The 20,519-nt window shown below is 44.0% G+C and overlaps 4 non-coding genes across 4 annotated transcripts; 3 read left to right on the top strand and 1 right to left on the bottom strand.

Moving 5' to 3' along the window:
* The first annotated feature begins 8,574 nt into the window (after window positions 1-8,574).
* On the top strand, window positions 8,575-8,646 carry trnaq-uug (transfer RNA glutamine (anticodon UUG)). Its single transcript has one exon. It is a non-coding gene; the product is annotated as a tRNA-Gln (tRNA).
* A 1,469-nt stretch (window positions 8,647-10,115) lies between these two features.
* trnaq-uug (transfer RNA glutamine (anticodon UUG)) lies at window positions 10,116-10,187 on the bottom strand. Its single transcript has one exon. It is a non-coding gene; the product is annotated as a tRNA-Gln (tRNA).
* A 7,000-nt stretch (window positions 10,188-17,187) lies between these two features.
* On the top strand, window positions 17,188-17,259 carry trnaq-uug (transfer RNA glutamine (anticodon UUG)). The gene has a single exon. It is a non-coding gene; the product is annotated as a tRNA-Gln (tRNA).
* Window positions 17,260-17,785: 526 nt separating this feature from the next.
* trnaq-uug (transfer RNA glutamine (anticodon UUG)) lies at window positions 17,786-17,857 on the top strand. The gene has a single exon. It is a non-coding gene; the product is annotated as a tRNA-Gln (tRNA).
* Window positions 17,858-20,519: the final 2,662 nt, after the last annotated feature.

Below are 20,519 nucleotides of genomic sequence, written 5' to 3'. Positions count from 1 at the left end.
GAGGGATTACACCTGTCCCAATGATTGGACCCTCACCCAGCGGGGCTGTCCAGATGGGCATCAGGTCCTTGTTTCTATTGATATCTCTATCCAATTTGCAGTTCCCATACCACTTTGCTTGTCATCCCAGTGATATCGAGCAGGGCATGGGACATGAATGGTCAGATTAAACACTGTAATTATCATCTTAACATCTCTTGAGGTGGTGCTGAGGCAGCAACTGGGACCTATCTCCCATTTGACATCATTACCATCTGTACAGTGTGCAAGATCATTACCCTTTGGAAGCACATCTGCAGCTGCTGATGATCAGGGCAAGCACTGAAGCAAGAGTGGCAGCTACTCTGCCTAATTCCCACTAACTGTATTGCATCTGGCCTGCCACAGCACTAGTACTAGCAGAGTCCCTTTATACCATAGAACCTTAGAATCCTTACCGTGCAGAAAGAGGTCATTTGGCCCATCGATTCTGCACCGAATCTCAAAAAAGCATCTTACCTTCACACACCCACTTCACAGTGCCAGAGTTCGATTCAAGTGTGTGCATGGAGTTTGCTTGTTTTTCCCATGTCAGCATGGGTTTCCTCTGGGTGCTCGCGTTTCCTCCCACAGACCAAAAATGTGCAGGTTAGGCGGATTGGCCATTCTGCATTGCCCCTTAGTGCTGAAAGATGCATAGGTTAGGTGGATTACCCAAGGCAAATGTGTAGTGTTATGTGGATGGGGTGGGGATTCTGGGCCTGGGTAAGGTGTTCTTTCGGAGACTAGGTGCAGACACAATGGGCGGAAAGGCCTCCTCCTGCACTGTAGGGATTCTATGATTCTATGAGGCTTGAGAGTCTCTGTAAAATAAATGTAAGAAACAAAAACGTGGATACAAAACAGAGTGTTGCCTCACTATTGCCCATTATATTACTCCTGCAAAGTCTGGCCAGGAGATCTCTATTTATCATTGAGATATTGTTTAAAGATAAGTTTTTCAAATCTCCGCTTTATCCTCAGTCTAGCCAACCCTACCAAATCTGCAATGCTGCATCTTCTAAGTTTGACCCACGATTTGTGTTCATTGTTTGAATAACTTACACTTGCCTTTTCACTATGACTAATCATGAACATTGATTTGCAGTAATTGAAGGACTCATCACTTTCACCCTTCCTTAGCGTACTCAAAAACAGGAATGTTCTCTATAACTCCTCACTGGACAAATATTTTCATTTAGACATCCTTTTTGATGAACGTAGTTAGCTAGTTTTTTTTATGCATCCGTGGAACATGGGGATTGCTGGCTGGGCCAGCATATATTGCCCATCCCTAGTTGCCCAAGAGCAGTTGAGAGTCAACCACAATGCTGTGACTCTGGAGTCACATGTAGGCCAGACCAGGTAAGGACTGCAGATTTCCTTTCCTAAAGATCGTTAGCGAACCTGATGGTTTTTCCTGACAATTGACAATGGTTTCATGGCCATCAATACATTCTTAATTCCAGTTATTTTTACTGAATTCAAATTCCACCATCTGCCATGGTGGGATTCGAAAAAGGATCCCCACAATATCAGCTGAGTTTCTGGATTAATAGTCTAGTGATAATACCATTAGGCCATCATCTTGCTATTTTTGAATTGAACCCTGATAAATAAATAAAATCAAAAGTCTTGTAAATATATTTTATGCTCGATAAGGGTTATTACTAAGAAGTAGAAGATCATAATTTTCATGTGAGAAAACAAAATGTGATGCTCACTATATTTCTCTTCCTTGTCTCAATGAAGCTGTGCATGTTCCAGCGCACTGCCTTCACACATTACCACATTCAACAGAATGCTTGTGTTACTGGTTATTACGGGGCTGTCATGCTGATTTTCTTATTGTATTTAAAACTATTGTTCTCCTCAAATAGCCAGACAAAGTCGTGAAGTAGTTTAAGAAGATTTGTTACTGTAGCTACAGGACCCTGACTAAATCTTTAAGACAAGGCAGAGAATTCAGAAATGCACAAGCAATTATAGTTTCAAATTTGATTACAAATAATTAGCATATATTAATAAAAGTTTAGGAGTTATCTCTATCTACTCACAGTTATTGATTAAGGTTACATCATGCATACATAAGGGCATAATGTCCAATTATAACTTGTACATATTATTCAACAAGCAATGATAGCTAAATCTCTGACCAGTGGTACATCAACCTCCCTTCCCATTATTTCTTGTTCTAATCAGCTGCAGCTGCATTTCATTCAATAAAATGGTCCTTGACTCTTATCTGAGTCTACTTTAATTAATACCTGAGGCTTTCATGTAGCTTTCCCTCTGTGATTGAGCAACTTAAGTGACTTTTAAACTTAGGTGATTATTACCCCTTTCACTGGTATATTCAACATGTTTAGCATTTGGTGGGATTGATCATTATAGATATATGTGGTTCACGTTCAATGATTGTCCTAAAAGGGAAAAACTGAAAAGCAGGACATTTGAATGATTGTTGGGATAGGGGGGTGTCTAGTGAAAATCTGGGACTGACTGGGAAAAACTGTTCACCCTACTTTGTTGTACCGCCACAGTCCAGCTCAATCCACCTGACGCAGATGCATCCTTCCCTGACAGTATTTGTAGGAGTGAGCACAACCCAGTGCTTGCGGAGACAAGCCTCATCTTCACAATGGGAATACCTCCATTGTGTTGTGTGGCATCCCTGCTGTGCAAAATGGAGAACTTTGAACAGATCTAGCAACTCGACACCGAGACATCTATGAGATGCTGTGCCATCAGCAGATTTATACTCGACAACAGTCTATAAGTTCATGGAGAGGCACATCCCCTACTCTACCATTATCATCAAACCAGAGGATCAGCCCTGGTTCAATGAAGAGTGCATGCCAGAGCAGCACCAAGCATACCAAAAAAATAGATTTCATTCTGATGAAGCTACAAAACAGGACCACTTGCATGCCAAACATCAAAAGCAGCAAGTGACAAACAGAGCTCTGTGATCGCAAAACCAACAGATCAGATTTAAGCTCTGCAATCCTGCCACATCCAGTAGTGCATGGTGGTGGACAACTAAACAACCAACTGGAGGATGAAGCTCTAGAAATAAGCCCTTCCTCAATGACGGGGCAGCCCAACACATCAGTGTAACAATCTTCAGCCGGAGATGTCAAATAGATGATCAATCTTGGCCTCCTCCTGAGGTTGCCAGCATCCAGATGCCAGTCTTCAGCCACTTTGATTCACTCCATAGATTTCAAGAAATGGCTGAAGGCACTGTACCTGCAAAGGCCCTGACAATATTCAAAGTAAAGTTTAAAGTTTATTTATTCATCATAATTAGGCTTACATTAATGTTAAAATGAAGTTTTAACATTAATGTGAAAATCCCCTCATCGCCTCACACTGGCACATGTTCGGGTACACTGAGGGAGAATTCAGGGCCTAAGCACTCAACCAGCATAACTTTCGGACTGTGGGACGAAACCGGGCATCCGGAGAAAATATACGCAGACACGGTGTGAACGTGCAGACTCCACACAGACGGTGACCCAAGCCAGGAATCAAACCTGGGTCTCTGGCGCTGTGAAGCACCATGATAACCACTGTGCCGCTGTAGCACCGGAATCAATGGCAATAGTACTGAAGACTTGGTGTTCCAGAACTAACTGTATCAAGTTGTTCCCATACAACTACAATACTGATATTTATCCAGCAATGTGGAAAACTACCCAAGTATGTCCTACTCACAATAGGCATGACAAATCTAACCTGACTAACTACCATCTCATTGATCTACTCTCGATTATTAGCAATGTGATGATAGGGGTTGTCAAAAGTGCGATCAAGTGGCACTTATTCAGCAATAATCTGCTCACTGATGGGTTCTGCCAGGGTCACTCAACACTTGATCTCACTACAGCCACAGTCCAAAAATGGACAACAGAGCTGAACCCAAGGATCCCTTGCAAAACTGAAGTCAATGGGAATTGGTGGGGGGGGGGAGTCTTCACTGGCTGGAGTCATACCTGACACAAAGGAAGATAATTGTGGTTGTCCTTGGCACAACCATCTTCAGCAGCTTCATCAATTACCCGTCTTCCATCATAAGTTCAGAAGTGGGGAGGTTCGCTGATAATTGCACGATCTCCAGTACCATTCATGATTCCTCAGATATTTAAGCAGTCCATGTCCAAATAAGCAAGACTTGTACTATATCCAGGGTTGGGCTGATAAGTGGCACACAAGTACCAATCAATGACCATCTGCAAGAGAAGAGAATGACATTCAATGGCATTACCATCACTGAAACCTCGAATATCAACATCCTTGAGTTTAGCATTGACCTGAAACTGAACTGGACCAGCCATATAATACTTTCTTGACAAGAGCAAATCAGAGGCTAGGAATTCTGTGGATAGTAACTCACCTCCTGACTCTCCAAAGCCTGTCCACTATCTACCAGACAAAAGTCAGGAGTCTGATGGAATATTCTCCTCTTACCTGGATGAGTGAAGCTCCAATAATGCTCAAGAAGTTCAACGCAATCTTGAACAAAGTAGCCCTCTTGATTACTATCCCATCCACCACTGTCAACATCCACTCTCTCTACACTGATATACAGACACAGCAGTGTGTACCATCTACGAGATATACTGAAACAACACCCTGAGGGTCCTTCGCCAGCACTTTCCAAACCTGCCATCTCTGCCAACTAGAAAACAAGGCCAGCAGACGCATGGCAATATCACCAGCTGCAGGTGCCTCTCCAAGCCACACACCACTGTGACTTGGAATGTATTGCTGCTCCCTCACTAACAGCACTGTGGGTGTCCCCTACACCACAGGCACAGCAGCATTTCAAGAATGCAGCTTAGCACCATCTCCTCAAGGACAATTAGGGATGAGTGATAAAAGAGCTGGGTTAGTGAAGCCACATCATAGAATCGTAGAATCCCTACAGTGCAGAAGGAGGCCATTTGGCTTACTGAGTCTGCAGCGGCTCTCCGACAGGGCAACTTACTTAGGCCCACCCCCGACCCTATCCCCGTAATCCCATGCATTTACCCCTAGCAACTGCCCCTAGCACCAGGGACACTAAGGGGCAATTTAGATGGCCAATGTTTCTATATTAGATATAGCTCTTGGGGTTAAAGGAATCAAGGAATACGGGGGTGGCGGGGGGTTGGGGGGGGAGGTGGGGGATGTGGTTGGGGAGTAGGGATCAGGACACTGAACTTGATGATAATCCATGATCAAAATGAATGGCGGAGCAGATTTGAAGGGCCAAATAACCTCCTCCTGCTTCCATTTTCTATGTTTCTATGCTTCTAATTCACCTAAATGGCACATCTTTGGAAATCCTGTGAAAAAATAAAAAAAAGTTATACCCACAATTCCATTAGGGAAGGATTTTTGATTTTTATTTGATTTATTATTGTCACATGTATTAGTATACAGTGAAAAGTATTATTTCTTGCATGCTATACAGACAAAGCATACCATTCATACAGAAGGAAACAAGAAAATGCAGAATGTAATGTTACAGACATAGGTAGAGTACAGAGAAAGATTAACTTAGTGTGAAGTAGGTCCTTTCAAAAGTCTAATGGCAGCAGGGAAGAAGGTGTCTTTGAGTCAGTTGGTACGTGATCTCAGACGTTTGTATCTAAGGAAGAAGGTGGAAGAGAGAATGTCTGGGGTGCTTGGGGTCCTTGATTGTGCTGGCTGCTTTTCTGAGGCAGTGGGAAATCTAGACAAAGTCAGTGGATAGGAGGCTGGTTTATGTGATGGACTGGGCTTTGCTCATGGCCCTTTGTAGTCTCTTGTGGTCTTGGGTAGAGCAGGAGCCATACCAAGCTGTGACACAACCAGAAAGAATACTTTCTATGATGCATTTGTAAAAGTTGCTGAGTATTGTTGCTGAAATGCCAAATTTCCTTAGTTTTCTGAGAAAGTAGAGGCATTGGTGTGCTTTTTTAACTATAGTGTCGGCATGGGGGGGTGGGGGGCTGTGGAGATCAGGACAAGTTGTTGGTGATCTGGACACCCAAAAACATGAAACACTTGACCCAGCGATGGTGAAAGAACGGTGACATATTTCCATATCAGGATGGTGAGTGCCTTGGAGGGGAATCTCCAGGTGATGAGGTTGCCATGTCTACTGCCCTTATGCTTAATCATTTTAGCTGGTCAGGGTCACTGGTTTTGGGAAGGTGTGGAAAGAGGCTGGGCCACAGTGCAACTTATAGCTGGCAAGAATGAAAACCTTGTAAACCCCTGCTCTACTGAGAGGTAGTCAGAGCCTGAAACCCTGGAGTTTCCCTGGCAACAGCCTCAGCACCTAGTCCCCTGGCAACAGCCCTGGCAACAGTCTCAGCATCTAGTTTCCCTAGCAACAGCCTCAGCACTTGGACTTTCCCTAGCAACAGCCCAAGCAACAGCCTCAACACTAGAGTTCCCCTAGCAATAGCCTCAACACCTAGAGCTCCCCTAGCAACAGCCCTGGCAATAGCCTCAGCACCTAGAATTCCCCTAGTAATAGCCTCAGCACCTAGAGTTCCCCTAGCAACAGCCCTGGCAACACCTCAGCACCAAGAGCTTCCCTAGCAACAGCCCGAACACCTAGAGTTTCCCTAGCAACAACCCTGACAACAGCTCAGCACCTAGTGTTCCCCTAGCAACAGCCCTGGCAACATTTTCAAAACCGAGAGTTCCCCCAGCTACAGCCTCAACACCTAGAGTTCCCCTAGCAACAACCCTTGCAATAGCCTCAGCACCTGGAGTTTCCCCTGGCAATAGCCATGGCAAAAGCCTCAGTACCTAGAGTTCCCCTAGCAACTGCCCTAGTAATAGTTTCAACACTGAGAGTTCCCCTAGCTACATCCTCAGCACCTGGAGTTCCCCTAGCAACAGCCCTGGCAACAGTTTCAAAACCGAGAATTCCCCCAGCTACAGCCTCAACACCTAGAGTTTCCCTGGCAACAGCCATGGCAAAAGCCTCAGCACCTAGAGTTCCCCTAGCAACCACCCTAGCGACAGTTTCAACACTGAGAGTTCCCCTAGCTACATCCTCAGCACCTAGAGTTCTCCTAGCAACAGCCCTGGCAACAGCCTCAGCACCTAGAGTTCCCCTAGCAACAGCCCTGGCAACAGCCTCAGCACCTAGAGTTCCCCTAGCAACAGCCCTGGCAACACCTCAGCACCAAGAGCTTCCCTAGCAACAGCCTCAACACCTATAGTTCCCCTGGCAACAGCCATGGCAAAAGCCTCAACACCTAGAGTTCCCCTAGCAACCACCCTAGCGACAGTTTCAACACTGAGAGTTCCCCTAGTTACATCCTCAGCACCTAGAGTTCTCCTGGCAACAGCCTCAGCACCTGGTGTTTCCCTAGCAACAGCCTTGGCAACAGCCTTAGCACCGTGAGATCCCCTAGCTACATCCTCAGCACCTAGAGTTCTCCTAGACACAGCCCTGGCAACAGCCTCAGCACCTAGAGTTCCCCTAGCAACAGCCCTGGCAACATCTCAGCACCAAGAGCTTCCCTAGCAACAGCCCGAACACCTAGAGTTTCCCTAGCAACAACCCTGACAACAGCTCAGCACCTAGTGTTCCCCTAGCAACAGCCCTGGCAACATTTTCAAAACCGAGAGTTCCCCCAGCTACAGCCTCAACACCTGGAGTTCCCCTAGCAACAACCCTTGCAATAGCCTCAGCACCTGGAGTTTCCCCTGGCAATAGCCATGGCAAAAGCCTCAGTACCTAGAGTTCCCCTAGCAACTGCCCTAGTAATAGTTTCAACACTGAGAGTTCCCCTAGCTACATCCTCAGCACCTGGAGTTCCCCTAGACACAGCCCTGGCAACAGTTTCAAAACCCGAGAATTCCCCCAGCTACAGCCTCAACACCTAGAGTTTCCCTGGCAACAGCCATGGCAAAAGCCTCAGCACCTAGAGTTCCCCTAGCAACCACCCTAGCGACAGTTTCAACACTGAGAGTTCCCCTAGCTACATCCTCAGCACCTGGAGTTCCCCTAGACACAGCCCTGGCAACAGCCTCAGCACCTGGAGTTTCCCTCGCAACAGCCCTGACAACAGCCTGAACACCTAGAGTTCTCCTAGCAACAGCCCTAGCAACAGTTCTCCTAGCTGCATCCTCAGCACCTGGAGTTTCCTTAGCAACAGCCTCAGGACCTGTCCTATCCCCTCCCCTCCCCTCCCCTCCCGTCCCGTCCCGTCCCATCCCAAAGGCTGGAATGAGATCCGCAGCCTCTCTGCAAGTCTCGCGAGTTTTGGGCTTGAGGCTCCGCCTCCCCAGCCGAAAAGAGCCGAGCGGGGGTGACGTCACTGAGGGTTGTTCGGCTGATTCCGGCACCGCCGGCAATGGCGCGGAGAGAGACGGGGAGGAGTGGGGGGAGAGATTGACATGGGGGTAGAGCTGGTGGGGGGTGGTGAGCCCGGACAGACCCCCTCATTGCGGGCCGGGTAGCTGGTCACAATGCTGGAATTAGATCAGAGAAACCTCCAGGCCGAGGAGAGAGGAGGAAGTCGCTTATTAAAGCGCGTATTCCACAGCGGCTGACAGGACGGTCCCATGGTGTAATGGTTAGCACTCTGGACTTTGAATCCAGCGATCCGAGTTCAAATCTCGGTGGGACCTCAACATGTTTTTATAAATCAACCCACCCAGCAGCTGGCACAGGTCAGCCACACAATAATAATATAGATATACATAGCAAGGGTGATCAATTGTTAACAATAATGTAAAACCTCATCATTGAACCTCGCCTATTTTATTTTGTCATTGTCCCAGTTGTGTTTCACTCTGGTTCTCTTCCCTCCCTTGCAGCTCCTTTGCTCTGTGACTCTTTGCTGGATCTGAGGATTCTGGATCTCATCAAAAATTGGGCTGCACTTTTTTTTTGATAAAACTTATTTTTTTAAAAGAGAGGAAAGTGAGTGACTTGCTCGCACTTGTTTAATTGCTGTTACCAGGTATTGTAACCAGCGTCCCTTCTTTCTTTGGGGTGGTGGTTCTTGCTAAATAAATCTGCAGGATGTATGAGATGATTTTTTTTCTTTTTGCCAGAGCTGTGAGTTTAATATATTCCCCCCTCCCCCGTTCCCCCAAATACCTCTGCAAACCCACCCATCACATTTCACACCCTGTTCCGGGGGATGCTTTAGGAGCATTCTGCCACCCAGCTGCAGTTCAGCAACTCGCAGCCTTAAATAACAGCCCACATTTCAATGCTTCATTATCAATGAAGATATTTATACATATATATATATAAAATATACATATGTATATACACACACGTATATACACATATTTCCACATATATACACATGTATATATACATATACATAAATATATATACACATATATATATACACACACACACACATATAGACACACTATATATATACACATATATACACGCACAAATCATTAACAGGTGGAGAGGACACTCAAACATTCTAGCCCCCGCCCCCCACCGCGCCTCCCGGAGGAAGTTATCCATTTGCAACATTGAGACAACATTGAGAGAGCTGAAATGTGCAATGGTTAGAAACACAAATAGGTCTGGAGTTTTCAGCTTGATCTCTACCCCAGCACCATTACCTGGAGAAGCCTGTGGTTAAATTACCCCAGCACCATGATCAGGGGAAGTTTGTGGTTAAATTACCCTAGCATCATTATCTGGGGAACATGTGGTTAAAATACAACAGCCCCCTACTTTTATCCCGACTGTTGGAGACATTACGAAGGTCAGTCCTTTAGACTGGAAGTGCTTGTTTCCCCCTCTGGTCAATGAAGGCTACCTATTTTAATTGCACTCAGTGATCCAGCACTGAGTCTGCCGCATTCAATGTCACTGGATGGAAATAAGCACCAGCAATACATCAAAAACTGCGGTGGATTAAACTTTAGAAAAAAAACTTGCGAAAAAAAGCAATCGCCCCAATTTTAACACATAAACTTCTAAAGTGTGCACAATGTGAGACACGAATTGGTTGCAGTGGATTTATTTACATTGTAGAATTCTTCTACTGAAATCTTCATTATCACTAGAATTTAAGTTTGTAATATTAAATCTTTCTATCGATATTATTAAAACATTGTTGAGGTCCCACCGAGATTTGAACTCGGATCGCTGGATTCAAAGTCCAGAGTGCTAACCATTACACCATGGGACCACATCAAATGTCACGGCCTTCTACAAAATTGAGAAATTGAGGTTAGTGGATTCAAACTTAAGGAGTGTAGTTTGGGATTGTTTTTAAGGGGACTAGTTAATCTCAGTTTCAGGCAGAAGGCAGCCAGTTGCTACACACCAGCACTTTGCCAGTGAGGTGTTCTCTCACTAATAACATTCACTTCTTCAATTTAAACTAATAGGGAGGAAGTTGCAACATAATTCCTGCATATGTCACTGGGTCAAAATCCTGCAGCTCACTTCCCAACAGCACAAATGTAACTACAGAACCACTGCAGTGGTTCAAGAAAACAGTCCCATCTCACCCCACCTTTCCCCTGCCTCAACTTGACAGGACTCTACCTCTTTCTTACCATCCCCTAGCTCTGACCGCATCCACCTCCAATCCTGACTTTCTCCCCCACCGCTACCCTGACCTCTGACTTGACTCGTCCTCCTAACCCAACTAACCCCCCCGATTGAACTACTGCCTGACCTGACCTCATCCCCACTGCATTTGACCCCCCTGCCCAGACATGACTCCTGACCCATGCCGCTTGACCTGGCTACTCCCCTTGACTTGGCTGCTTCCCAAACCTGACTACCCATGACCTGATTACCCCCCTCCCAACCCAATCCCCCAACCCGACTACCTCACTGACCCAACTGTCCCCCCGACCCACCCCTACGGCCTAACTACCTCCCGACCTTCCTGAACCTTTTCCCATTGTTACCCCATAATCTGCCCATCCCCGACTCACCCCAACTCTCTCCCATCCTCAACACCCCGCCTGACTAATCTAGACCCGCCCCAAATCTCTCCCACCTTCAACAACCCCGACTAATCTAGACCTACCCCAACTCTCTCCCAACATCAATACCCTCGACCAACCGAGACTCACCCCAACTTCTTCTCACCATCAACACTCCCCTGACTAACATAGACCCACTCCAACCTGACTAAACTCCTTACCCAACCTTTCCGACTTGTCTACCATTCCCCCTTCTACCTCCCCCCCATCTCCCTCACTACCTGAGGCAGCAGCAATACCAACAATTCCTATCTCAAATCAATGACCACGTTAAACACCTCATCCTGCTGCTACCCAGCAGATGTGAAACTCGCCATGCAGAAAGCTCAAAGCAAACCCTGTTGGAGTTGTCTGCGGGTTTCTATTGGGGCATGGGGTTGGGAGTATGGTAGTGGGGGACTGAGGGGAAGGGGCAGGGGCCACTGACTACTGTAGGATCACGACCATCTGTGATCCTGCCATATCATTCGCAAAAATGAATTGAATGCCTGCACTTTGTAGGATTTCTTCCATGCCTAGCACTTCTTCCCCCTTTTTCAAGATACTCCCTAAGCTTAATTTATTAAAGGTATTTATCTGGCTTCTTGGTGAATGCTGCAGATGAATAATCTTTCCTTCAATATCTCTTCTGAGCAACAAATATCCTGATTACCTCTCCAACCCAATTCCCCAACCCAACTACCCCATTGACTCAAATGCCCCCTTGACCCACCCCCACCACCTGACTACCTCCCCGACTTTCCTGAACTTTTTCCTGTCGCTACCCCGATTGACTTGCACTGGTATCTTGTAAGACTTTAATATCCTTTCTCATACATTCCATCCTGCACCAGTGCACAAGAAAAACTTTAAAATACATCTGCCACCTGTTGGTCATTCTGCCCCTGTGCAAGTGGTGCCCATATTTATCTCCCTTTTGTCTGCCCTTTCTCCTGGTATACCAATCCGACTGGCTTCTCTGGTTCCCCAGTTTTTAAGTTCCCTTTATCCTGGGTACGGTAGATAGCCCCAAACCGGAGACACATTTAATCTCCATCATAATGACCCAGTTTATAGCAACAAAAACATTCAACTCTTCTCATAACTCTCACCCTCCAAAAGACTTGGGCTCATTTTGAGGGAAGGCCTCCTTGGAACTTCCTACCACTCCCTCTCTCATTGGCCTGTCCTCCATCGCTGGCCTGTCCTTCCTCACACCTTCCCAGTTTCTAACTTTCTCTGATTTAAAAGTAGTTGTAAAGAAAAGTTTTGGTCCATGAATCAACTCGCAATCATTTGTAAGCTCTGCTGCTTTGGCTGTTCTACCCTTTTCTTACTTGATATTCATTCTAATCATGGTAGGTAACGAGTCTTTAAATTCACCCTGCAGAATTATCTGAGTGCTTCATAGCTTTCAACTATTTTCAATGTTGGCATCCATTTATCAAAATGACTTTGTTTAACCCTTTTGTACTCAGTGTATTTCTGTTCATAGAAGCACACAGAATCCTTACAGTGCAGAATCCTTACTGTCCATTTCTAGGTAAGATCGAGCTACCTCAAGAGCCATTGCACAACCTGAATGGTTTTCAATGTCAAATCTTCTGTTATTAAAACCTGATTTCAGTCCAGTTCACTTGCTCGAGGTGAATGAGGTGCATAAATAGCCAGGTCTTAGTCGGGTATCTGAACATTAATAAGATCCAATTAAAATGCTGGGTGCTGAGAAAGTTACAGAAATGGATTTTAGCTGTAGTTATTCTACTGCCCCTTGCTTTTAAGAGAAGTGTAGCCTGGTAAGGAGAAACATTTAAAAATCTCTAAAAACCATCTGTGGAATATATTGAACTATCACAGAAATTGTCTAAAGGTTCACTGACTCATGAAGTTCAAAGAACGCTGTCAATACTGGAGAACCACAGAGTCAGAGAACAGGCATGTTCCTCTTCACCGACAACATAAAGTTGTAACAAGTCTGTAAAATCCCTTTGTCAACAGGCTCTAACAGCAATACACAAAGCACAATCAGTTAGCAGTCTATCTCCAGGGATATCAGAGGAACTGACACTCCCAGTTAAGTACAAGGTAAAGACTCCCTGATTGGCCCATCAGTTGGGTCACTAATCAGGGAGTTCATACTCCAGTTGACCAACCTCAATGGCCTGATTGAAGTCATTATAAAAACGACACCCCTTTTCCTTATTTTAATTGCATAATTACTGCTGTTAAAAATCTGAGTCATATTACTGAAAAGCTCTCCTCTTCTTAATAAACAAAACTGACCTACAGAATTCAAATAATGTGAAATTATTCTTGATTTGCTGTGGTTTATGTTTGATTTTTACATGTCAGAATACCAGGCTTCTTATTAATACAAGAGATGAAGAAAATTGTGTTCTTTCAATGGGAATATTAGTCACACATAATGCTATAATGTGTTCAAAATTGCTTGCAAAAATAATTACCATAAATGCCTTTAATTATAATCACTATCTCTACCAGCTAGAAGGACAAGGGCAGTAGACACATGGGAACACCACCACCTGGAGGTTCCCCTCTAAGTCACTCACCATCCTACTTGGAAACATATTGGGTCAAAATTCTGGAACTCCCTTCTTAATAGCATTGTGGGAGTACCTATACTTCAAGGACTGCTGCAGTTTGAGAAGGAAGCTCACCACCACCTTTTCAAGGGCAACTAGGGATGGGCAATAGAGGCTAGACTTAGCCAATGTCACCCATATCCCTTAAATGAATAAAAAATTGCAACTATTACATCTATTTACACATATACAGTATGTTAAAGGTTAAAATGATATTCATTCTCTTGTTCTTTCTGTAGTGTCCCCACTGTCTGAGGGTGGCTGATCATTAATGATGCCATGTTATATCTACAGGGCAAGACCAAAAGGCAGGTCCCAAGAAGTACCTTAGCAGGAACCTGGATTGAACGTATGCTGATGACATTTTCTGCATCATCTTTAGCCATTTAGGCTAGCCGACCTCTAAAATATAAGTACTTATCATTGTAGAGTCATAGAGGTTTACAGCATGGAAGCAGGCCCTTCGGCCCAACCTTTCCATGCTGCTCTTTTTTCTTAATGACTGAGCTAGTCCCAATTGCCCGCACTTGGCCCATATCCCTTGATATCCATCTTACTCATGTTACTGTCCAAATACTTCTTAAAAGACAAAACTGTACCTGCCTCTACTACTACCTCTGGCAGATTGTTCCAGACGCTCACCAACCTATGTGTGAAAAAATTGTCCTTCTGGTGCCTTTTGTATCTCCCCCCTCTCACCTTAAACTTATGCCCTCTAGTTTTAGACTCCCCTACCTTTGGGAGTAGATATTGACTATCTGGCTGATCTATGATCCTCATTATTTTATAGATCTCTATAAGATCACCCCTAAGCCTTCTATACTCCAGAGAAAAAAGTCCCAGTCTATCCAGCCTCTCCTTGTAACTCAAACCATCAAGTCCTGGTAGCACCCTAGTAAATCTTTTCTGCACTCCTTCTAGTTTAATTAAAATCCTTTCTACATTCGGGTGACCAGAACTGTGCACAGTATTCCAAGTGTGGCCTTACCAAGGTCTTGTACAACTTCAACAAGACATCCCAACTCCTCTATTCAATGTTCTGACCAATGAAATCAAGCATGCTGAATGCCTTCTTCACTACTCTGTCCACGTGTGACTCCACCTTCAATGAGCTATGAATATGAGCTACGTACCCTTAGATCCCTTTGTTCTATAACTCTCCCCAGCGGCCTACCATTAACTGAGTAAGTCCTGCTCTGTTTTGATCGACCAAAATGCATCACCTCACATTTATCTAAATTAAACTCCATCTGCCATTCGTCAGCCCACTGGCCTAATTGACCAAGATCCCATTGCAATCCTAGATAACCTTCTTCACTGTCTACTATGCCACCAATCTTGGTGTCATCTGCAAATTTACTAACCATGCCTCCTAAATTCTCATCCAAATTATTAACATAGTACTGATGGTAATTTCCACTAAAAGATGTGTGAAAGCCCACTATTGGATTCCAATTACTTCATGCCTACTAAGGGTTAAATGACCTTTGAATTTCTCACAGGCTCCATCGTTAAAGATTCTGAATGAGGAAATTGCCTCAACATCAGTAGTGTACATTTTTGTGTATTATAAATGGGCTGAGAGGCCTCATTCTGCACTTTAGGTCTGGTTCTATGGTATATCATGCAATCACAAAATGAATCAAACAAAAGATTGTTGGTGGAATTTTCTCCCTTTTAAAAAAAGAGTCAACTTGGGTGGGAAAAGTGGTATTCCCACTGAATGCTTGAACATGCTGAAAAATTCTCTGGGACAGATGCAGGAATACCAAATTGTAAAGGGCTCGCGCTATGGCCCACTTACACTTGCTAGAACCTATGTATATTTATAGGTAGGGCCTTGTACTTATAAGCTGGAGTACTGTGTGCAGTTTTGGTCGCCACACTTGCGCAAGGATATTTTGGCCTTGGAGGAAGTGCAGAGGAGGTTCACTAGGCTGGTACTGGAGTTGAGAGGGTTGAGCTATGAGGAGAGGCTGAATGGACTGGGCTTGTACTTGATAGAGTTTAGAAGGATGAGGGGAGATCTCATTGAGACGTATAAGATGATGAAAGGGATGGATAGGGTAGAGGTGGAGAGGTTCTTCCCGCTCAGAAAGGACAGCAGGACTAGAGGGCACAGCCTCAAGATAAGGGGGGGGGCGGTTTAGAACAGAGTTGAGGAGGAACTTCTTCACTCAAAGGGTGGTGAATCTCTGGAATTCTCTGCCCGTTGAAGTGGTGGAGGCTACCTCGCTAAATATATTTAAGTCACGGGTAGATAGGTTTTTGATAGACAGGGGAATTAAGGGTTATGGGGAGAAAGTGGGAAAGTGGAACTGACCCATTTCAGATCAGCCATGATCTTATTGAATGGCGGGGCAGGCTCGAAGGGCTAGATGGCCTACTCCTGCTCCTATTTCTTATGTTCTTATGTTCTAAGTTCCTAAGATATAGGAGCAGAATTAGTCCATTCAGCCCATTCAGTCTGCTCCTCCATTCAATCATGGCTGATACGCTCTTCATCCCCACTCTGCAAACAGGAAGAACACGTCCAGGAATTGCGTCTGTTTCAATTCAACAAAAGCATAGGGGAACAGTGATTTGCTGGAATTTTCCACATAGCAACACCTCAACCAACCAAGATTTGTCTTTTTTTGAATTTAAACAATAGCTTGGGAAATAATTGTTCGCTACTGCATTCTCCATAGCAACGTCTCAGAGCCACTTACCAACCAATCAGCACCCTTTTCTTATGCAGTATAAATTGTTGTTCCCTTAGAAATTTGGTATTTGACTGCATGTCTCTTTCTTTCAGCAATAGTCAAGTTCTGTTCTCCAAGTGACTATTTGAAACTTGTTTGAACAAGTTTAATTACGTGGAGAGATGAGAGAAGCTGTGATTGAGAGCAGGGAAAGTTAATGGGGAGAGTTAATAGAGATGTTCAAAATTATAAGTGTTTCTGTTGAAGTGAATAATGATAAGCAGTTTCAGTTGATTGGATGGTTAATTAAGAGAGGACACAGAGGACGGGAGTTTCCTGCCAAATGGTGCCAATGTTGGAACATCCTGCCCGAGGTCAATGAACATTTCCATGGCCCATGTCCCACCCACTACGATTCCAGTCATGGGCAGGATGGGAAAACCCCACCCAGAGTTAAAATAATGAGCAAATGGTAACAAAAATTGAGATGAGAAGGAATTATTTTATTGAGTGAGTTGCCATGTTCTGAAACTCACTCTTTCAAACAATGGTGGAGATAAATTCAATTTAACTTTCAAAAGCATTTTTATTGGAAGGAGAAAAATTGCAGTGATATGGGGGAAATAGCTTGGGACTATGTCAATAATACTTCCAAAGAAAATGTTGGAAAAACTCAGCAGGTCTGATGGCATCTGTGGAGAGAGAATAGAACCAATGTTTTGAGTCTGGATTACCCTTTGTCAGAAGCCTCTAGTGAAAGTAGATTTTCCTTAGCATTGCTTGCTGTACTGTATTTTTTGTTTTTACTGAAGTGGTTTTTTTTGAAGGTATTGAATATACAACAGCACACCAATCTGAAATTGGAGACTTGAATCTGTGAGGAAGTAAGTTTCTTTGTTGGAGATTATGTTGTGTGAGAGGGTGGTCCTATGGTGTAATGGTTAGCACTCTGGACTTTGACTCCAGTGATCTGAGTTCAAATCTCAGTGGGGCCTCAAAATCTTTTCAGAGCAGATGTGATGGGCTGAATGGCCTAATTCTGCTCCTCTTCCTTATGGTCTTTCTCTGAGAGTTGCTGTTTGGAAACTGCTGTCTGGTTTCTGTCCAGAGGTGTTAAATAACTGAAAACCCAACATCATGCGAGTCTGCTTGTTATCATGCTAACTAATTCTGAAGAAGGCTGTATGTCTATGGGATATTGCTGTAAATTGCAACAACAGAGATAGCTAGCTGTTAAAGGTTATATTTTGCCATGCCTCAGTATTTTAATTTATAAATGTTATGCTAATTCTTTTTGTTATATTCTAACTGTGTTCTTAAGTAAAGTTTGTTTTGATGAAGGCTTCTTAATGGATCACTTGAATCATACTTGGAGTGAAAGATCTTATGCTCACCCTGATGCCAAAATGCAAAAATTGAAGTCTAGACAAACTGTATTATTTGCCTTGGAGTTTTTAGCCTGGGCTTTAACATTTACATGGTGTTAGAGATTCTGCTGCATGAGAGTATACCATGTAGGTTGGTCCCATGGTGTAATGGTTAGCACTCTGGACTTTGAATCCAGTGATCTGAGTTCAAATCTCAGTGGGACCTTGAAATGCCTTTTGGAGTAGATGTGATGGGCTGAACGGCCTAATTCTGCTTCTATATTTTATGGTCTTTGAAAGTTGCTGTTTGGAAAGAGCTGTTTCCCTAACCCTAATCCTAATGCAGCAGGGGCAGCTCTTTGCCTGCTCACCGATTTACAGGTCGAACCTGAGAAATGCATCAACACAAAGCCTTGAATATCAGTGGAGTAGCCATAATGTCTGCATTTCCTCCTATTGCCCCAAACAAGTTCTCGATCACTCATAAGAAACTGGGGGGTAGTACTTGGGAGCTGTTCCTGTTTCTGAAAAATCATGTTGCAGCTGTATAAGACTGTGGTTAGGAGTATTGTGTACAATTCTTGTCACCACACTACCGGAAGGATGTTGATGCATTGGAAAGGCTGCAGAAGAGATTTACCAGGATGTTGCTGGTTTGGAGGACATGGACTATGAAGAAAGACTGAACCAACTTGGAGTATTTTCATTGGAGCATCGGAGGATGAGGTGGGACCTGTTGGATGTTTACAAGATTATGGCAGGTTTGGATGGAGTGGGTAGTCAGAATCTTTTTCCCAGGGTCGAAGGGTCAATTATTCGGGGGCATAGGTTGAAAGTGCGAGGCAGAAAGTTTAAGAGAGATGCAAAGGGGCAAGTTTTTCACACAAAGGGTGGTGAATGCCTGGAACAAGTTGCCAGAGGAGATGATGGAAGCAGATCCTGTAACAATGTTCAAGAGGCATTTGGATACGGGCAGAGAATAGAGGGATATGAACTATGTAGAGACAAGAAAATATTAGATTAGAGAGGCATCTGTGGCAGCACAGACTTGGTGGGCCAAAGGGCCTGTTCCTGTTAAGAACATAAGAAATAGGAGCAGGAGTAGGCCATCTAGCCCTTCGAGCCTGCCCCGCCATTCAATAAGATCATGGCTGATCTGTCGTGGCTCAGTTCCACATTCCCGCCCTCTCCCCATAACCCTTAATCCCCTCGCTTATCAAAAACTGTTCTGTGCTGTTCTTTGTTATCTCTGTGCAGTTCTTCCCGAGTTATGCTGCAGAAATCTGAAACGGATCAAAAACGAATAGTCCCGGTCAATATCGGAGGCTCAGTTATATCAGTGATTATGGATTATGATCAGATGAAACATTTCTGGAGCAATAGAAATCCAAATCATTGTTGCCTCAAAAACCTAACAGTTGGGAAAGTGGTCAGCAATTGGTGAGCTAAAACTCAGGCTTGTGCTGTTCAGTTACGTATAATGAGTGTATTGGCAAAATGGAGCACTTAGAGATCAAATTTGAAATTTACATTTATTCAGTTTCAGTACAATTCAGTCCGCACTTAATTAATTAAATGGAAATTACATGTATGGAAATATGGGAGTGAGAATAAGCTTGGAATCTAATCAGGAGGCACAATGGCCTGCCTTATCTGCTGTCACAGTAAGAAGTCTCACAACACTACGTTAAAGTCCAATAGGTTTATTTGGTAGTAAAAGCCACTAGCTTTTGGAATGCTGCTCCTTCCTCTGGTACATGGGAGTTCAGTTCACAAACAAGGCATATAAAGACACAAACTCAATTTACGAAATAATGATCAGAATGCGAGTCTTTACGGGTAATCAAGTCTTAATGGTATAGACAATGTGAGTGGAGAGAGCATTAAGCACAGCTTAAAGAGATGTGTATTGTCTCCAGCCAGGACTTATCTGCTGTCAGTCAGTGTGTGGTTTCACTATCTATGCAATAGACAGGACATTTCACTGCCGGGATGATTCATTTTCATTTGGTTTTGTATATTCCTGTGGATAGTCTGAATATCCAAGCACATTGGCATTGATCAGGCATAGTTGCTTTCGAAGAAATGTTCATAATACCATTTGTTCATGACAGTCGACTTTAGGAGATTCATGACTTCCAAGTTTTAGATGTCAATACGAAAAATAAAGATTGAACATTCACCGTGTCACATCGGTGGGAACGTTTTTCTTCTTTAAATTTTCACCACACAGACACGGTTACAATAATGAGATAGAGATCTGAATGGTGAACTTTTTCCCTGGGAGTCTGGAATGCTGGAATGAACATGGAGAAATCCACATCCTGTGGAGCCTAGAGAAGCAGAATCATTCCAATTTTCCCCCTTCCGTGCAACAGAATGTTCAATCCTCCCTCTGAAGATTGGCCTGATTACACTGGACTGTGGGTTCGTAAGCCCAGTTGTGACCTCTTCATTTCGCACACTGGTGAGAATGGGGGACCAACTTCTATCAATCCTCGGGTCTCTTGATTCTGCCACATGCCGGTCGCACAGTGTGTGTCTAAGCTCAATAAAGGACTCCAGCCGAAATCTACCTTCAAAAAAAAGGTAAAAATGAAAAAGATAAACCAATATTTTGTACCAAGTGTTCAGCATTCCTCACACTGTAATAACTGTGCAAGCGGATGTAACAATCTTCCCTCAGGATTTTTTTAGTGTCATGGTGAACACGATGTAACAGTCATTTAAATTCTAAGCAAAATGTCGCAAATGGTTCCTCCCTGTGAGCAGAAGTACCTCCTGGCATATATGTCATTGTAAGCTTCGCATGCCATCCATCAAAGAGGTTTTCATGAGGGCAATTAGTTACATTTGGAGACAGGTAATGAGGCCGACATAATGGGATG

The sequence above is a fragment of the Carcharhinus amblyrhynchos genome, chromosome 27, assembly GCF_965287045.1.
Source record: "Carcharhinus amblyrhynchos chromosome 27, sCarAmb.v2.hapA, whole genome shotgun sequence".
Taxonomy (NCBI): Eukaryota; Metazoa; Chordata; class Chondrichthyes; order Carcharhiniformes; family Carcharhinidae; genus Carcharhinus; species Carcharhinus amblyrhynchos.
Note: the sequence above shows the minus strand (reverse complement) of the source record. Positions and strands in the feature narration are given on the sequence as shown.